Below are 18,599 nucleotides of genomic sequence, written 5' to 3' on the forward strand. Positions count from 1 at the left end.
CTACCAGAGTATTTGGCTAGGATTTCTCCTGAGGCACTAGTGTTACTGGCTATTGAGGATGACCATGCACTTATCGCGTTGGCGTTTCCATACACGGGGACTGATTGGAGAGGGTGTCCCAAAATCCTCTTCACAACGGTTGAGCCTCTAGATGATAGAGGTAATATTAGTGTTTTCTTTAAATTAATCTAGTTTCATTTTCTTATTTTATTGAATTAAAATAAAATTTATTCTAGCATATTATTTAACTTGTTTGATTAAATTGTTTAGTGAAATTGTCTAATTATTTTTCTATACTATATATTTTGTATACATTAGCACATTCAATGGGGAGATGCCTGCTCCACCACCAAATGTCGTAGGAGATGAGGATATGGGTGAGGCCCAAGAGGGTGAGGCACATCCTCAAGGGGATTGGCGTCTGCAGCCATAGGGTTGGTCTGTGAGTTTAGATGGACTACTATGATAGATTGGCCAGAATCTTTTTTGATGCAGGAGTCTTCCCTGCGAGGGCTCAAAATATTTCTGCAGATCCTTTGTTTGGGGGTCTGTACATGGACTGTCCACACGAGATGATGTCTCTTATGCGGCATAACATCAGAGCTAGTATGGTATTGACAATGATGAGGGTTGTAGGCCAACATCATGCACTGGAAAATACATCAGATGATGGTGGTGATGATGATGATTAGGGTGATGATCATGATCATGATGATAAGGGTAATGATCATGATGCTTCTGTTAGTACCAGCCCATCGGATCATGGTCGTTAGGGTGTCGTGATCCTCCTAGTAGTACACCTCCTTGTCATTCACCTAATGATGAGATGCCATAGCTAGATGATGTACCTTATGTTTCTCCTGACAGAGTAGACTAGCCACCTCTTCCTCTACCTCTTAGCTCACCAGACCACATTGAGGGTGCAATTTTTATAGGCCATTTTGTCACATCTTCTCAATAGGCCTACAAACTCAGTCAATCAACAATCATGAACACCTTGTCATCATCCCTACATAAAGCCCTTAGCATGAATCTCCCAAATACCTGAATTTATGAGCTTAACTACTTCATTTCAGTGCTTTTAAGACCCAATGCACCCTGGCCCTTTAGGGACCTGTGTTCAACAACAGGTTACTCAGTTCTACACTTGATCTGATCAGCAACAGGTTTTCCCTTATTGGGGATGCGTTGATTCTATAAATTCATGAAAAATAAAAGAATCCTGAAGCTTCCTCTTCCATAAGCTTCTAGGAGTTGTTACAACCCTTTACCTTGGATAAGAAATTTGAATCTTATTTGATCCTACCTTGGATATTTCACCTCTTTTCCCTTGATCTCATCCTCCCTTCAAGAGTGGATATCAAGCCTAGATTAGAAAATGGATAAGAATTCCTAAATTTCCATCCTCTCCAATATTTATACTTCCATCCACAAGCTAGAGGTTGGATTTTAGAGACTAATCATACCCTTATGTCAATGCTTTGATCATAAGAGAGTTATAACTTCCATGCATTAGGGTGATCTTAAGGTGTGCATTGTGACAAGGAAGGACAAGTCAACTTGGGTAGATCTTTACAAGACCAGCTTCCACTTTTAGTTGTAAACTCTCTCCCTTTCATATTATTACAAAGAGTATATCATTTTCCTATATGTGTTATGTTATGTTTACATTCATATATTTCAATGTTATGTTGATCCATTGAATAGAGTGATTGGATAATGCCACATAGATGTCATAGATCTTTAGCTTGTGTTGATTATTTGTGTAGGTTCTAATTATAGTGATTAGAGCTATAGTTGGAGCTTACAAGACATAAGCAAGAATCTTTCCATTATCTAAATTCTCTAAGGAGAAATTTATAGTCTTTATTTTCTGTTGCTATAGACCATACCACTAGGTCTAGGGATGATACTTCTATCTGCAATCGTAGCTTTCATATAACAAATTGGCGACTCTATTGGGGACCGATTCATTCCCTTAGTGGTTTCCTTGACTTTATCCCTTGTTACACGTATTGAACATACCTCCAATGCCTCACCCAGTTTGAATTGATCCTAGGAAGACCTTGCTTTGAGATGAATTTGATTTTTTGTGTCAAAAATTGGCTTTTTCTTGATCATCACACCACCTAGTCTATTGTTAAAGCATTGCAGAGCACCCTAGCCTTCTTTATACCTGTGTTATAGAACACATTCTATGTTGCAGCTACTCTCATTCCTCTTTACCTACACTGCATATAACCTTAGCCCTTTCTATAGAGCACTGGTGCCCTTTAAGCACCTACGTTGATCCTTATTTCATGCAAAAATATGCCTTTTTTTCCTTTCTCTTTGATTAGCGTTATCCCATTTGCTTGTCCTTGCGTCCTTGAGTTTGTTGGGTGTCTCAATAGCCTTCAATTGGTTTTATTTTGTTTTTTATAGCCTTGGATGAGAATTTTTTTAGATTTTGATTTATTCTTCTCAATTAGGTCATTAGCAAATTGATTTCTCGATCGTTGATTGCTTAAAGTAATTGGTATTTCAGTCATCATTTTGAATTGTTTATTTTATCAGTGATTAGGAAAATATCTTAGTTTTCATCTGAAAATTAAGTGGAATTGCAAAGAAAAATATTATGCATCATTCATCGCATATAGGGCTTTGATTTATTGGAATAATGAAGTTGAGGAGATCGATTGTTGCATCACTTGTTTGTTGAATTGTTGATTGATTTCTTCTTCCCCTACCTAGTTAGGCATTTCATTGTTAAAAGGAAAATGAAAAGAGTTCTTTTTTTCATATTAGTTGCATTAGAGGTGTTTTCAGGTGACATCTAGTTTTGAGCTTTGAAATCGAAACAAAATTCAAGATAAACTTCTAAAATTCACTCAATTAACCTAAAGAGAATTTGAAACTTAAAGACACATCTAAAGATCTAGGTTAGAGATGTGTTCTGACATATTTAAACGTAGGAGCTGTCATTTTTTGTCAGTGTTGCATTTTAGGGGTGATATCCCATTCCATGTACATAAGTGTATTGGACTGTTCTCCACGTACCTCGGGATATATTGAATGGTGTTCCATGCATGAAAAATGTATGGGAACACTCTTATCATATGGTTACACATTAGACAACACTACTACAGAGTACACTTCCATGTATTATCGATTATATTTTTGAATTCCACCATATGTTAGCATCCTGCCATAGGTAATCAAGTCAACCGCCTTGTACACTGTGATACACTGAACACAACATTCATGGATATTTCCTACATGTACTTAAATCCTTTGTTTACCAAGGCTGTATATTGCAGTTCACGGTGACATGGTAAACCTTTTCTCCTAGTATACCCCTTTTTATCTTTATTTTGTGTCTTTAGTTTCTAAAATCAATTAATTGACCACATAACAACATCCTCCCCATGGAACAACTCCTTAGTGGATCTTAGGTTGAGACTAATAGAAACAATTCATGAGTCCACCAATCAAGGAAACCCCTCTGATGGGAATCCTGGTCCTTTTCCTCCTTTTGGAAATATTGGTACTCCTTATATGGCAATGTTGCCCCTTCCTGGGTTTACCATTGGTTTTTTAGTTTCGTTATTTTCGACCTCTTTGGTTCTGAATGTCCAAAATGCTTCTCAACCAAGTTCTCCTCCACCTGAACAATTTCAATGCTAAGTTGATACTAAAGTTGACTCTTTACCTTCTTCACTTGTTGTTTCTTCATCCCTTTCTTCCTCCTCGCTTAGTGAGAATCTTGATTCTAGTAACGAGGAGGCTAAGAAGAAAAAGAAAAGGACAAATAAGAAGCAAAATAATCAAAGGGACAACCAAGTAGCCATTTCTTCCGATGTAACTGATGTAAAGAAGCCTTCAAAGCCTCACAAAGTTAAATTCCCTTGCAAGTTATGTAAGGGTGACCACTTTCTTATAGATTTTCCTAGTAACCCACAGGTATTAGAAGTGTGGTCCACAGTCTCACATCATCCTTTGTCATCAGCCTCTGGAGATCATGTTGGTGATAAACCATCACCTAGTGATAGTAAGGTCCATGGGAAAAAGGGTAAAGTTAAGTTCCCATGTAGGTTATGTGAAGGGAATCATCCGATTCACCTTCGTCCAAATAGGTATGAACCCTCAAAAGTGTTGGAAAACCTTACAACTTCTCAACCTCATCATCCGGTTGATTATTGAAATCTTTCCCCTAATCCTCCACGAGTTGATGAAGTGATTGATCAGAATCTGTCTCTAGTCAATCCCACTTTCCCTGAATGTGAATCACATGAGTTCATTCCCAACCAACCATTGGCTGAGAAAATGGTTGACTCAATTCCACCTTCAGTTGATCATACCTTTATTGTAAAAAGTGAACTTCATCCCGCGTAGTTTCTTCTCATTTCTTCAAATTCCAGTGAATTGGGGGGAAATCCTCCCATTCCAACAACATAGGGGGAAAATCCTATCATTCCCATAATAGAGGGGAGCAGTTCTCCCATTCCCATAACACAAGGGGGTAGTTATCTCGTTTCCACAACACCCCCTCTAAGTAGTATGGTCACTTCCTCTGATTGGAGTCGGCTGGGAGGATATCGTCTTCCTACTTATGTGCCTTTTGATATCACAGTACATGCTTATAATATGCTCATACCTAGCACAGTCATAGAAAAGGGCACGTCTATTAGTATTATGTCCTTACCTACTAGGAAAGCTTTCATTTCCCTGCATCTTGTGCCTTTCACCCATAATTTGTTGGCTTTTAACAGAGGAACTAGTCAACCATTAGGGATCCTTCCTAAGTTTCCTATTACTTTGGGAGGAAATAATGTCTATAAAGATGTGATGGTAATCCAAGACCCTTTAACTATTAATTTACTCCTTAGGTGTGACTATGTTTATGACATGAGAGCTCTTGTATCTTCTCTCTTTTGTGAGACGTGTTTTCGGCATTAAGGAAAAATCGTGACCATCAACAAACTTTCATTCCTTAGTCATAATTTGACTCCCAATCAACCAAATCTCCTAAATGGTCCTTATATGCAAGTGGTATCTCCCACGTCACAACTCAATTATGTGGCAACTCGTTCTATGTTTGTGTCTATTGATGATCTAGTAGGTGATGTAGTGCATCATGTACTGAGGGAACTGGAGCTTGATATTTCCATTAGATCCCTTGATATGTATGCCTTCCAGAGTGTTCTCCTCCCATATGATGATAACCACTTGGAATCCATGGCCTCTTGGAGGTCATGATCAAGGTCACATGAGTAGAGTTCATGTTATTGTGTCATGCTCTTTAAAATATGAAACAAGGTTTATGAGAAGAGTTCCTTGTCTTATGTTAAACTTGTTAAAAATGAAACAAGGTTCTTAGAGCACAGTTCCTTTTCTTGTGTCAAGCTCGTTAAAAAAATGAAACAAATCCCCTTGAGCATCATTCTTTTCTTGTGTCAAGTTCGTTAAAAAATGAAACAAATCCCCTTCCAATTCAAGTCTTCGATTAGATCTCGTAAATTCCTAGTCAAGTCTTTCACTTGATCTTGTAAATGACTTTCATTACATCCACCTGTTAATAACTAGTAGTACACTTAGGTGAATGAAATGAAGCTTGGGGGGCATGTACCTTGAATTAAGTCATTATGTTGGGGGCATGCAAACTTACTTTAAGCATATTTTTCTTCTGTTTCAAGCTTGTGTAAAAATGAAACCAATATCAGCATAGTTTTTCTTTGTTTCAAGCTTGTGTAAAATGAAACATATTCCTATCTTAGTCTTTGTTCCTTTTCATGCTCACAAATAGATGAGAATAAGTTACCGAGTATAATCTTATCACTTTTTTAGGATCGTTAAAACTTATGAAAAAGGAACCTACCTCTCGTGATCACCATTTTTATCAAGCTTGTTTATGGTAGATGAGCCTTGGTTTTAACATTCCATCGTCACCATCTACTTAGCCACTCATAAGCTTTCACTTAGTTGTTTTACCCTTTCCTAAGGAATAGCTATGGTGAGTGGTCTTATTAGCTAGCCTCTTGACCTCTACATGTTTTGAGTAATTCCATCATGACCAGAACCAGTTGCTACCCTTTATACCACTCGTTCATCTAGGAGGAGTCCTCTTTCATCTCTTTTCATACTCCCTTAACATGAAAAGATTGTCTAGAACTTATCTTTTTTAACTTGTTAAATTAAATGAAAAATTGTCTACTTAGTATAAGTTTAACCCTTTTTCAGACTGAGCTAGACTATCTACGAAAAAGAAATACCTTAGTCGAACATGGCTAAGAGGTTCTTTTGAGTATCATTTTCAACCTTTTTGGACTCAAGAGACTATCTACGAAAAGGAACTTTTGGATTTTCCTTTTTCGCCTCTTTTTCAAACTCTCTAAACATGAAAAAGAAGTTGAGTTAAACCTTCGTTGGAATCGTAAAAGCATCAAACAATAATGGATTCATCAAACATGACGGGACCGAACCACTACTTCTCAGTGTTCATTAAACATACTCAGAGGGATTCATCTAAAGGATGAACTTACAGGTCGAGCATATGTTATCCTCCCCAAGCTTGTTAAAAAATAAAGAGGTATTCATTAGCAATGCTTGGGGAAATTGAGAAAATGGTATACTTTACCTATTGGGGCATCGAGTCACTCTTGAACACGACAATCTTCTTGTTCATATTCATGGTTGTTGGGTTGGGGAATATGCTTGTCTTTTGGTTCATAAAAAACATAGTTATTGATCAAACGAGAAAATTACGCAGTACCCGTTTTTTGAGGTAGCAAAAATTCAATCAATTTTGAAAAAATGTTGATTTAGAATACACCTTTTTTTTGGAGCATATTTTTGGCACTTTAAATTTTTTTATGTATCAAGTATGAATAATTTTTTTAAATCATAGTGATTTTCATGATGATTTTGAAAAATGTTGATGCAACATCCATACATTTTTTTAGAGGGCTTATTTTTGAGACTTTAATTTTTTTTTATGTATCAAGTGTGAACACTTTTTTTTTGTTCTTGATTTTGAAAAGTGCTAATGAGCATCAACCCTTTCTCTTTAGGGGCTTATTTTTTACACTTTCAATTTTCGAATGAATTAAGTGTGGATAATTTATTTTTAAATGTTGGTGATTTTCATGTTGTTAATATAAAAAAACATTACAAAAAAAATCAAATACGAAGGAAAAACCAAAAAAAGAAAAAACCCAACCTATAAAAATGTAAAGAGAAACCAAAATTAACTTGTAAAAATAAAAAAATTGAATAAAACAAAATTAATAAAAAAATCAAAAAATAAATAAAAAATGTTTTTTTTTTTCAAAAAAAATATATAATTAAAGGAAAAAGACAAAAAAAACAATTTTTTTTTTTAAGTTAAAAAAGCAAATAAAATATAAAAACCACATTAGAATTAAAATTTAAAATAATTACAAAAAATAATTAAAATAATAAAAAAAAGTTAAGAAAAAAAAATTAAAATTAAAAAAAATTCAATTAAAATAAAAAATAAAAAATATTTAATTAAATAATTTAAATAAACAAAATAAAAAATAAAAAATTAAATTAAATCAAAATTTAAGAAATATTTTTTTAAACTAAAAAAAATAAAATAATAATAATAATAAATTCAAAAAATTCAAAACAATTAAAAAAAAAAATTAAAATTAAAAAATATTTAAATTAATATCTATATATATAAAATGCCCTGCCTCCCCCGACCCCACTCCAATGCCTCCCTCCTCCTCTGCACCCTACCCCTCCCTCGCTCCTTGTCCACCTCTTACCTCCCCCACCTTCCAAGCCCCGCTCACCCTCTCCCTAATCCCAGTCCCCTCCCCACCTACCGGTGCCCAAGCCAAGAGTCCTTTGGCCGCTGGTTGGGGACCTGGGTGGGTGAGGATGACTAGGTGGTGAGGGGATGGGGTTGAGGGAGGGGGTAGGTGGAGGTGGAATGACGAGGGGGGGGGGGGGGGGGTTTCCGGGAGTGAGGGGTTGGCCGAGGAGCGAGAGAGGGGTGGGGTGGCGTGGATTGAGGAGGGCGAGGGGAGAGGTGAGGAGGGTGGAGAGGAGGAGGAAGGTAGTGGGGTGGGGCAGAGAAAGGGAGTGGGGAGGGAATTTTTTTTACATGATTTAAATTTTTCATTTTTATAAGTTAATTTTTCATTTTTTTTTACATTTTTATGGTTTTTTTTTGTTTATATATTTTTTGATATTTGATTTATTTTTTGTCATGAATCATCCCCTTGCCAACTCTGACGGGTTGGGCCTCAAGGTGGTCAGGGATTTTTATTTTTTTAATGTTGTGTTTTACTTTTGTAACTTTTCTTTATTTTTTTATTTTTTTATTTTTTAACTTTTATTTTTTTAATTTTTTTGTTTAATTTTACCCTTTTTTTTCTTTTTTTAAATTTTACATGGTATGGTTAATTTTTTTTACATTTTTCTAGTATTTTTTGTCATTTCTATATATTTTTTTTATATTTGATTTTTTTTGTCATGTTTTTTATGTTTTATTACGTGTTATTATTTTCTGTATTCAAGCTTCTGTGATCCATAATGAATCAGGCAAAATCTTTTGGTAGAAATCACATAAGAGAAAATTTTGGCCGACGCGTTTTGAACCAACAAGTGTGGTTCATCATGAGGACCAGATGAAGAGGAAGACCATGGAAAAGGCTTAAATAGAGAGAAATGTAGAGACATAATTTCAAGTAATGACTATATTTAACAATAAAATTAAATTATGATATCAATTTATTAATATATTAAAAACAAATATTATTAACAGCTATATTAAACGACTATTTTTTGAAAAATAATATTTAAATAATGATATTAGTTTATTAATTTATTAAAAAATATTAATAAGTAACGGCTATATTAAACAACTAGTTTTTGAAAAACAATATTTACATTATGATATTATTTTATTAATTTATTAAAAATAAATATTAATAAGTAACCGCTATATTAAAGTGAGTTTTTGAAGAATTATAGATAAATTAATTTATTAGAAGAAAAAAAGAAGTCAAACTCTAAACAAGTCAAAAATTATAAAAAGGAGTCAAGGCCCTAATCGAGACAAAATCATTTAACAAATAAAATAATTAATGGAAATAAAATAAACTAAATTAAAATAATTAATGGAAAAATAAATAAAATAAAACAAAAATATACACAAGTCAAAAGAAATATATATAAATAAAATAAATAAATAAAAACATATATATATATATATATATATATATATATATATATATATATATATATATATATATATATATATATATATATATATATATATATATATATATCAAAGAAAAGTAATTAATAAATAAAAGAGGGTCAACAATAAAATATGGGGATGAGGCTCATTAAACAAATAACAAAAATACTAAAAGGAGTTAAGAACGAATAGGATAATAAAATACATAAAAAAAACACGAAGGATCAAGAAAATAAACTCTAATGAAGAATAAATCAACAACAAATACTATAAAAAGGACGCCAATACCTACATAGATAAACAAACAAACAAAATAAATCCCAAAAAGAAGCCTATAAAACTAAGAAGACAAGATAAGGGCCAAACTTCTACTAATATTCAAACCATCATCTCTATTCAAATTATTAGGTTTTTTTTTCAATTTCTAGGGCCTCCCTCAATTTACGATGATGGAAATGACTAACCCTAGCAACGACTTGGGCCTCCGCAATGCAGATGTGATGCTTACATTTATTTGCATGCTATGCCAAAGCAGAGGAGCAAGTCCTGCCATTCTTGATGTCAGCGACACACTCACGAATCCTTTGATTAATTGAGCGACCAATCTCACCAATGTAGGAAGTCCCACAAGAGCATGGGATAACATAAACACCCTTCATTCTTGGGGTCCAATGGGTCTTTTACAGATCTAAGGGAGGACCAGATGGTATTTAAAGGCCTAAAGGTTGAAGCCACCTTATGCTTCCTTAGGATCCTCGCAATCTTGTCAGTGGTCCCTTGGATAAAAGGAAGATGAACACTAGAAAATTGATCCTTGGTATCTTTCTTAGCACTAGGACCTTTTTCAACTTTGAGGAAAGCCTTAGTACATTGGTGTCTACTATACCCATTGATGAGCCCCAAAAATGTACAATTATTTGGGTTCATTCAACCTCCTAATTTGGCTTAGTCCACCATTCTCATTTGTTTATTGCATGTTTTTGATTATTTTTATGTTAATAGAGTGAATTTGGTTAGTCATTATGCCAACAAGTCTAATGGGTGCTTTGTGTAGCCTTTTTGGTCAACTTGGAGACAAATTTGAAGGTCTTAATGAGCACTTGGCAGCCAAATTCGTGGGAGAACAAGCTAGAGGATTTGTAGGAAGGTGTCCCCCTCATTTATGGGCCCTTACCTCGAATTCTCCACCATCAGCTCGGAGTTCAAGGGCCACCAAATCAATCAGCTCAAGGGCAGCCAAGCAAGTCAAGTTGGACTGTTGTTAACTCCAAGTCTTGGGCAGCCAAGTCCCTAACTTTTAGGAGGACTGTTGGGTCCTCAAATTGTATAAATAAGAAGGCTTGGGGCCTCATTTTGGTTAGCTAGTGGTTAGTCATTTTGTAGCTAGTTAGTCATTTTGTTTTAGCCATTAGTTAGCTAGTTTGTAGTTCGATTTTTATGCAATAGATTAGCTTTGCTTTCAGCTCATGTTCAAGTTCTCCTTGTGGACAGTTTTGATGTACTTTTCATTTCTTGATTAATAAAGATGGATCCAGCTTTGCACCAGCTCTAAATCTCTCTTGGGAGGCTGTAGCTCTTGGGGTTGGGCCCATCTCAAGCGCCCAGTACCTCCCTTGTTTATATTTATGTGTTTGCTGCGTTCTTGAGAAAAAATCTGCTCTTTAGATTTAATTCATGCTGTGTTACTTAGGTTGCTTTTGATGGTTAAAGTAGTTTCTTATGTTTGAGATAGATTGGTAGGAGTTATTCATGCGTTTATATCTCTTTGATAATGTTTTGTTCACAGGTTGTACGTGATTCTTTTCATGAATAAGGTTGCTGTCCACCGATTTCATTAACTTGTTAGATAGATCACATGATATTTCGATTGCATGCAAGAGGTAGTTGGTTTTCAAGTAACCACTATGCAGGGCATCTTCATCACCTCCTCGTTCAGATCAGCTCCTCCATCACCAAGTCTGTTCCCTCATCTCCCATCTTCTCTTTTGCCAAGTAACCTTACCTTCTTCCCCATTGTTGTCTCAACTACCTTCAAGCCAAGTCAGCTTTCCACATCATCTCACCACTCCATCCATCAGCTCCTGGATCACTTCAGACCCCCATCCTACCTCCATAACCATCCATGCATCTTCCATCAACCATCCATCCTCAAACATCCCATTTCAGAACATCCTGTAGAAGAATTGCAGACCTTCCTGTAGAAACCCCTGCGTTTCCTGTAGGATCCCCTGCAGACATCCTGTAGGAGGCCACTCACTCGGTTGCCGAGCCTCTGAGTGTGAGGAACCTCTATGGATGGATGCTAAGGATCCTTGGGAACCTCTCCTAGCCTCCCCAACCTTTCCCAAGCTTTCCTTCCTTCCGCATCACATCTGCACAACCAAACCCTAATAAGCACAAAATCACAATCACTCCATCCACTTAAAGAAAAAATACAAAAACATGTCTTTCAAGATGCAAGTAGATTAGATTCATGCATTTTCACTTATTAGAAGTAATGGCATCATTGGTAGAAGTTTCCTTCACATTCTTTGCATCATAGAGGTTAGACTAGTTAAATTAGGGTTTCCTAGGGTTTCCATGTTTTGATTTGCTTTCAGTTCATTTTTGCCAAGTAGATTAGTCTTCTTTGAGCTAGCTTTCATCCATCATTTAACAAGCTTCTTCTGAGAGCCTATAGAAGTTGGCTTGAGCCCTAGCGGACTTGTGCCAGCTGACCAAGTGACAGCTGCGACAAGAGCTAGTACTTGTGCATACATCACCGTCGCTTCCAAGTTTGTACGAACTACCGGGTTGATAAAATTAAGAGACAGGAAGCCCCAGGAGTTGTATCATTATTGCTACAATACTGGAGCTCACCATCTTTTTGGCGCCGTTGCCGGGGAAGCGGCAGAGTATTGGTGATTGTTGCTATTCTTCTATTTTCTACTACAACCTTCTGCTAAGTAGTTTATTTCATTTCCATGATGCAATCTCATTTATGCAAAAGTAGATTAGCATTTCTTGCTTTCATAGATTAGCATTTCAATTCCGCAATTTCATTTCTGCAAGCGTAGATTAGCATTTCAATTCCGCAATTTCATTTCTGCAAGCGTAGATTAGCATTTCAATTTCGCAAGCGTAGCCTAGCATTTCATTCCTGCAATTTCATTTGAGCAAAATAGATTAGTCCTTTCCTACTTTCATTTCAATTCCGCATTTTCATTTCAGCAAGATAGTTAGTTGCAGTTCAATCTATTTCAGTTTTGCAAGTAGAAGTAGAAAAAAGAAAAAACAACCAAAAAGATTTCATTTCATGCTTTGTAGGAGTAGAGATAAGTTAGAAAAATGATTGCACAACCCCCCCACTGCTTCACACAGCCAACGTTCTTCTTCGATGGCTGTGATGAAAGAACCCCTGGGTGGACATCAAGACATATCTAAAGAACCTCTAGGGGAGAAGAAGAAAGAAACACTCCTCTGAAGCAAATGGCTACAAGCAGAAATGATTGGAGCAGTCCCTTGTCCAAACATGAATTTGAAAATCAGATCGAAGGTTTCAAGAGTGATATGAGGCAGTTTCTTGCCATGCAACTGGATACCTTGCGGATCCAAAAGAAGCAAGAAGAAGCCAAGAGGGCTTTGGCCATTTTTTGTCCTAGGTGCACTAGAAAGCATCCTTGGAACGAATGTCCAATGCACTCTCTAGAAGTGTGTTTCATCTGTGAAGAATACCATCCTACAGATCAGTGCCCTTCCTTGCCCAAAATCAAAGCTACATATCAAAGAGCCAAGGGAGCCACTGAATCACTCTGTTATATGAACCAAAGGAGGCCACATGGACCCGTACCCTACCAGCAGGAACTACAAGGGACACCCGAGACCTATTATGACCCTTACCAAGCCACCTTCATGCCTTCTTGGGGTCCCCCTGCTCATCCTTCCTGGTCTACACCTCCTCCTTGGTCATATCCTCCTTGTTCCTTCACAGATCCATATTATACCCAACCATTTGCTCATTCATTTCACTCTTATGCTCAGCCACAGCCTCAGTGGAATGCACCTTATCAGGAGTGGAGGCCCCAGTACAACTCTCATCCCGCTCATTTTTCTCCACCACCTGCTCATCCACAACCATCGCCTCCTCCTCCACCAAGGAAACCTCAAATGCCTACCCAACCACAATGCCATCCATCTCCATCTCAATTTCAAACCTCCACTCAACCACCTGCACCTCCATTTCCAAAACCCTGCAATGGAGCAGCTCAACCCAATTGCAAAGCTGAAGCACAACATGTGCAAATGACTCCTTTTGAGCTCAATGATCTTCACCATAGCTCAGGAAAAGCATTGCAAAAAAGAGATCATCTTGAAAGCATTGAAGGATCACATCCAGCAAAATAAGATTCAAAAGAGGAGATCAAAGAACCATTGATTGCACTTGATGAAGAGCAGAGATCAGAATCAGAGATCGAGAGAGTTCCTTCATGGTTACCATCAAATCCTCCATGTACTCAAGAGAAAGATCAGCAAAAAGAGGAAGATGAGGAAATCATGATAGAAGGTGACATGAAGAATGATCCAGATCAGCAAAAGGACCAAGGATATCAAAGCCATATTGAGACATGGTTCCAGATAGTCACTAAGTTGCAGCAGTACTCTCTTCCTCAGCTATGTTTGATCCCTTCAAGATCAGATCATTTGGTCTCTGAGATCTGGATACCTATCAGAGCATGCATTTCGAGCCTTCACATCATTTTTTCTCTAATCTCGATGTGCACATGGCTCCATTGGAAGTATTCTTATACTTGAAAATGATTTTGTTTTTCAAGTAGGGTAGGGTAGAAGAAAAAAAAAAGAAAAAAGAAAAAGAAAAAGAAAAAAAAAGAGAAAAAAATGAAAAAAAGGAAAATAGAAATCTAAGGTGAAAACCTCCTCGGAGGCGCCTTAGATTGGCTCATTGATTGAAAACCTCCATGAGGCGGTCAATGGGTTGAAAAAAAAAAAGAGAAAAAGAGAATAAGATCTTTGGGTGAAAACCTCCCTTGGAGGCGCCCAAGGCAGGCAATTAGGGTGAAAACCTCCGTGAGGCGCCCTAGTTGTTTTTCAAAAAAAAAGAGAAAAAAGAAAAAGAAAAAGAAAAATCTAATCTCCATTGAATAATTTCATGTTGCAGCAATGACATTGCAGGTTGCAAGAAGGACATTGTAGGTCAGGTGGATCACTCAAAACAAAGAAAAAGGAGTTTTTGTGCCTTCTACAGGAAGTTTCGTATCTTCTACAGGAAGCTTACAAAAAAGCCAACTTGATCTCCGAGGAGGACCTGAAGGCTTGGAATATGTCCATGAGGCCTACCCACATCCATGTTTCCATTCCTCACCCATTTTCCATCATTTTTTCCATGTCATTATGCTACTTTCCTCAAAACTGTGTCTTCTACAGGAAGCTCTGTATTTCTACAGGAAACATCCTGTAGAACCTTTGGACGAGCCAAATACAATTTCAGAAGTGAATCTAATGGTGGGAATCTGTTGATTAGGCCTACAAGCACTTGTGTGTCCATCCCTTGCCTTTCTCCATCATTCGTTCACCTCCTTGTGCTTCTCATTGTGCTTCTACAGGAACTTCCTGTAGAAATTGTGGGAAATTAGGCATGCATTTCAAAAAGTGGTTTGGCAAGCATGGTAGCTTCCTCAAGGGTTCAGAAGCCCTCATGCAATCTTCCAACTCCTCCTCCATCATCTCCATACCTGCATCACAGACAAAATTCATTTTGTCATACCATGCAACCAAAATGCAAAGTGCCTTGAAGCAAAAACACATAGAGCAGAATTTGTTTTTGCCATAACTTGAAAACCATGCATCCATTTGACAAACCGTTTTATGGGGAATTGTACAAGGTTGATGACAACATGCCTGAGCAGTTTCATGCAATTCCGGTGCACGGTTTACAAGAAATCAGTCTCCATCACCATCAGCCATTTTTGCATTTTCTCCATAACCGTGCATCCGTTTCAAAACCGGTTTCATGGGGAGATGCACATGGGTGATAGTAGCCTACCCAAGCAGTTTCAGCCGATTCCGATGCACGGTTTCCGAGAAATCGAGCTCTGAAATCTTCAGCCATTTTCCATTTTTCTCGAAATCCGTGCATCCATTGATCACGAATTTGCTATGGGAGATGCATAATGATGGTGTGAACATGCTCACCGAGTTTCAGATCAATCCGATCTACCGTTTGGGAGAAATGGCAAAAAGAAGTTCTGGTTTTGTGACCATGCAGCAGTAGCAGCTTGAACGGGCAGAGTTGAACGTGGAAACGATTGCATGCAGCTCAGATCTAGACAGAGGACACCTGCACAAGGAAAAGCAATCAAAATCATTAGCCAAGACTCATGCAATCAAAGGATCCAAGCATGCAGCAGCAGCATCAAAGCATGCAGCAGCAAGAAGCTTCGCAAGCAGCCGTTTGATTTCAGGTACGTGACTTAACCTTGTTCATCTGTTTGCATAGATCTAATCTAAAGCAATGCATGAATGAATGAGATGAGTGGATTCAGCCAAGAAGGGAGCCACGTTCAATTGCACTCAGCAAGGCAAAAATCACGCATGCATGGATCAGCCATTCACGTGAAGTTCAAAAACAAAACACAGTCAGTTGGGGATATTCTAAACTCTAGTGCAACTAATGGAATTGAATACAAGCAGAGAACGAATAGTTACCAACAGCAGTTCATGACAACACTTCAGTTTGAAAAAAACCAGCGCGCATGTTTTTTTGCCACCTCACCACAAGTCACGCAGTAATTCAAGGAACGCTCGGCTGAAACTCTCACCACTCTTTGTTCAACAATGGTCAACTGAAGCGCATGTCCACCATCCAGATCAGTTAAACAATGGTGCTCTACCGATTTCTGCCTTTTATTCTCGAGATCTCTTCAGTTCTTTAAAAAATTCCCGCCTATTGCACTCTACAGGCGTTTTCTACAGGATGTCGTCTACAGGAAAGGCAGAAAACAGCCCTGCAGAAAGAAACCACGGGATTTTTAGAAAAGTTCAAGCTCAAAACGAGGGGAAAGGAGGAGCATTAATTCTGAACTTTGGCATGCCTGCGCGGGACCTCTTGTTTCATTTCCACCACTAGATTATACGATGCAACCACCAGCTCAAGAACTTGTGGCCAGAGATTTGCATAACCATGCATGGACATTCAGACATATCTATCGTGGTCAGCCAAAGAGGCATCTTCTAACAACAGGATGGGGTGTATTTGTGAGTGCGAAGAGACTTTTTGCTGGTGACTCTGTCCTTTTTATAAGGGATGAAAAATCACAACTACTTCTGGGTATAAGGCGTGCAAATCGGTAACAAGCAACTATGTCGTCATCTGTCCTGTCTAGTGACAGCATGCATATTGGCGTTCTTGCTGTAGCAGCGCATGCTGCTTCAAACCATAGCCCATTTACCGTTTTCTACAATCCAAGGGCAAGCCCTTCAGAGTTTGTCATTCCTCTGTCTAAGTACAACGAAGCAATCTATGGCACCCAGGTTTCACTTGGCATGCGGTTCAGGATGATGTTTGAAACTGAGGAATCAGGCGTGCGCAGATATATGGGTACCATTACAGGGATCAGTGATCTTGATTCTATGAAATGGCCAAACTCACAGTGGCGTAATATCCAGGTTGGGTGGGATGAATCAACTGCTGGTGAAAGGCAGAATCGAGTTTCTATCTGGGAGATTGAGCCCGTTGCCACCCCATTTTTCATTTGTCCTCCGCCTTTCTTCAGGCCCAAGCGCCCACGGCAGCTAGGAATGCTGGGTGAAGAATCAGAAATAGAGAGTGCCATCAAGAGATCTTCACTATGGTTTGGGGAGGAGACTGGTATTGTTAATTCTCAAAATCCTACAATGCCTGGTGTTGGTTTACTCCAATGGATGAACATGCATCAGAGACTTGATATAATAAACTCAGCCATCCAGCCAGATTACTATCGTCCTATGGCTGCTGCTACCTTACAAAAACTGGGGAGCAGTGACATAACCAAGCCTTTGAATTCAGCCCAACAGGCATTGCAGTCACATCAGTTACAATTCAGTATTCCACAGTCCCAACAGTCAGAATTGTATCAGCCTCAAATTATGTGGTCACAACAGCTGGATCAACACCATCTTCATATGCAACAGCAAAATCCTTCCCAACAAGTGGAGGAGCAGCACAGTTCGAGAAGAAGGCACCCTCAGCCGCGCAGACCAAAACAGTGAAGGCAATTCTACAGGAAGTTAGCAGACTGTTTCTACAGGAAGCCAGAGGACTGTTTCTACAGGAAGACAGAGAAAAGTTATCAGACTGTTTCTACAGGAAGACAGAGACTGTTTCTACAGGAAGTTTGGAAAAAGGGCAGCAAAAGGAGAAATCGGCCGAGATGCTAGCCAAGGAAGTCACCAGGGCCATCAAAGACGAGGAGAGAGATTGGTTGCTCAGAGGATGAGCAACACTTTCAGTAGGGGGGTGATGATGAGCCCCAAAAATGTACAATTATTTGGGCTCATTCAACCTCCTAATTTGGCTTAGTCCACCATTCTCATTTGTTTATTGCATGTTTTTGATTATTTTTATGTTAATAGAGTGAATTTGGTTAGTCATTATGCCAACAAGTCTAATGGGTGCTTTGTGTAGCCTTTTTGGTCAACTTGGAGACAAATTTGAAGGTCTTAATGAGCACTTGGCAGCCAAATTCGTGGGAGAACAAGCTAGAGGATTTGTAGGAAGGTGTCCCCCTCATTTATGGGCCCTTACCTCGAATTCTCCACCATCAGCTCGGAGTTCAAGGGCCACCAAATCAATCAGCTCAAGGGCAGCCAAGCAAGTCAAGTTGGACTGCTGTTAACTCCAAGTCTTGGGCAGCCAAGTCCCTAACTTTTAGGAGGACTGTTGGGTCCTCAAATTGTATAAATAAGAAGGCTTGGGGCCTCATTTTGGTTAGCTAGTGGTTAGTCATTTTGTAGCTAGTTAGTCATTTTGTTTTAGCCATTAGTTAGCTAGTTTGTAGTTCGATTTTTATGCAATAGATTAGCTTTGCTTTCAGCTCATGTTCAAGTTCTCCTTGTGGACAGTTTTGATGTACTTTTCATTTCTTGATTAATAAAGATGGATCCAGCTTTGCACCAGCTCTAAATCTCTCTTGGGAGGCTGTAGCTCTTGGGGTTGGGCCCATCTCAAGCGCCCAGTACCTCCCTTGTTTATATTTATGTGTTTGCTGCGTTCTTGAGAAAAAATCTGCTCTTTAGATTTAATTCATGCTGTGTTACTTAGGTTGCTTTTGATGGTTAAAGTAGTTTCTTATGTTTGAGATAGATTGGTAGGAGTTATTCATGCGTTTATATCTCTTTGATAATGTTTTGT

The 18,599-nt window shown here is 38.1% G+C and overlaps 1 pseudogene; it reads left to right on the top strand.

Annotated features, from left to right (window-relative positions):
* The window catches only part of LOC149218584 (auxin response factor 19 pseudogene), a 47,347-nt pseudogene extending 29,889 nt beyond the window's left edge, over positions 1–17,458 (top strand).
* The last annotated feature ends 1,141 nt before the right edge of the window (positions 17,459–18,599 follow it).

The sequence above is a fragment of the Pinus tabuliformis genome, chromosome Q (assembly GCF_031772625.1).
Source record: "Pinus tabuliformis cultivar Carrire ecotype Pingquan chromosome Q, CPIR1, whole genome shotgun sequence".
In the NCBI taxonomy this organism is placed as follows: domain Eukaryota; kingdom Viridiplantae; phylum Streptophyta; class Pinopsida; order Pinales; family Pinaceae; genus Pinus; species Pinus tabuliformis.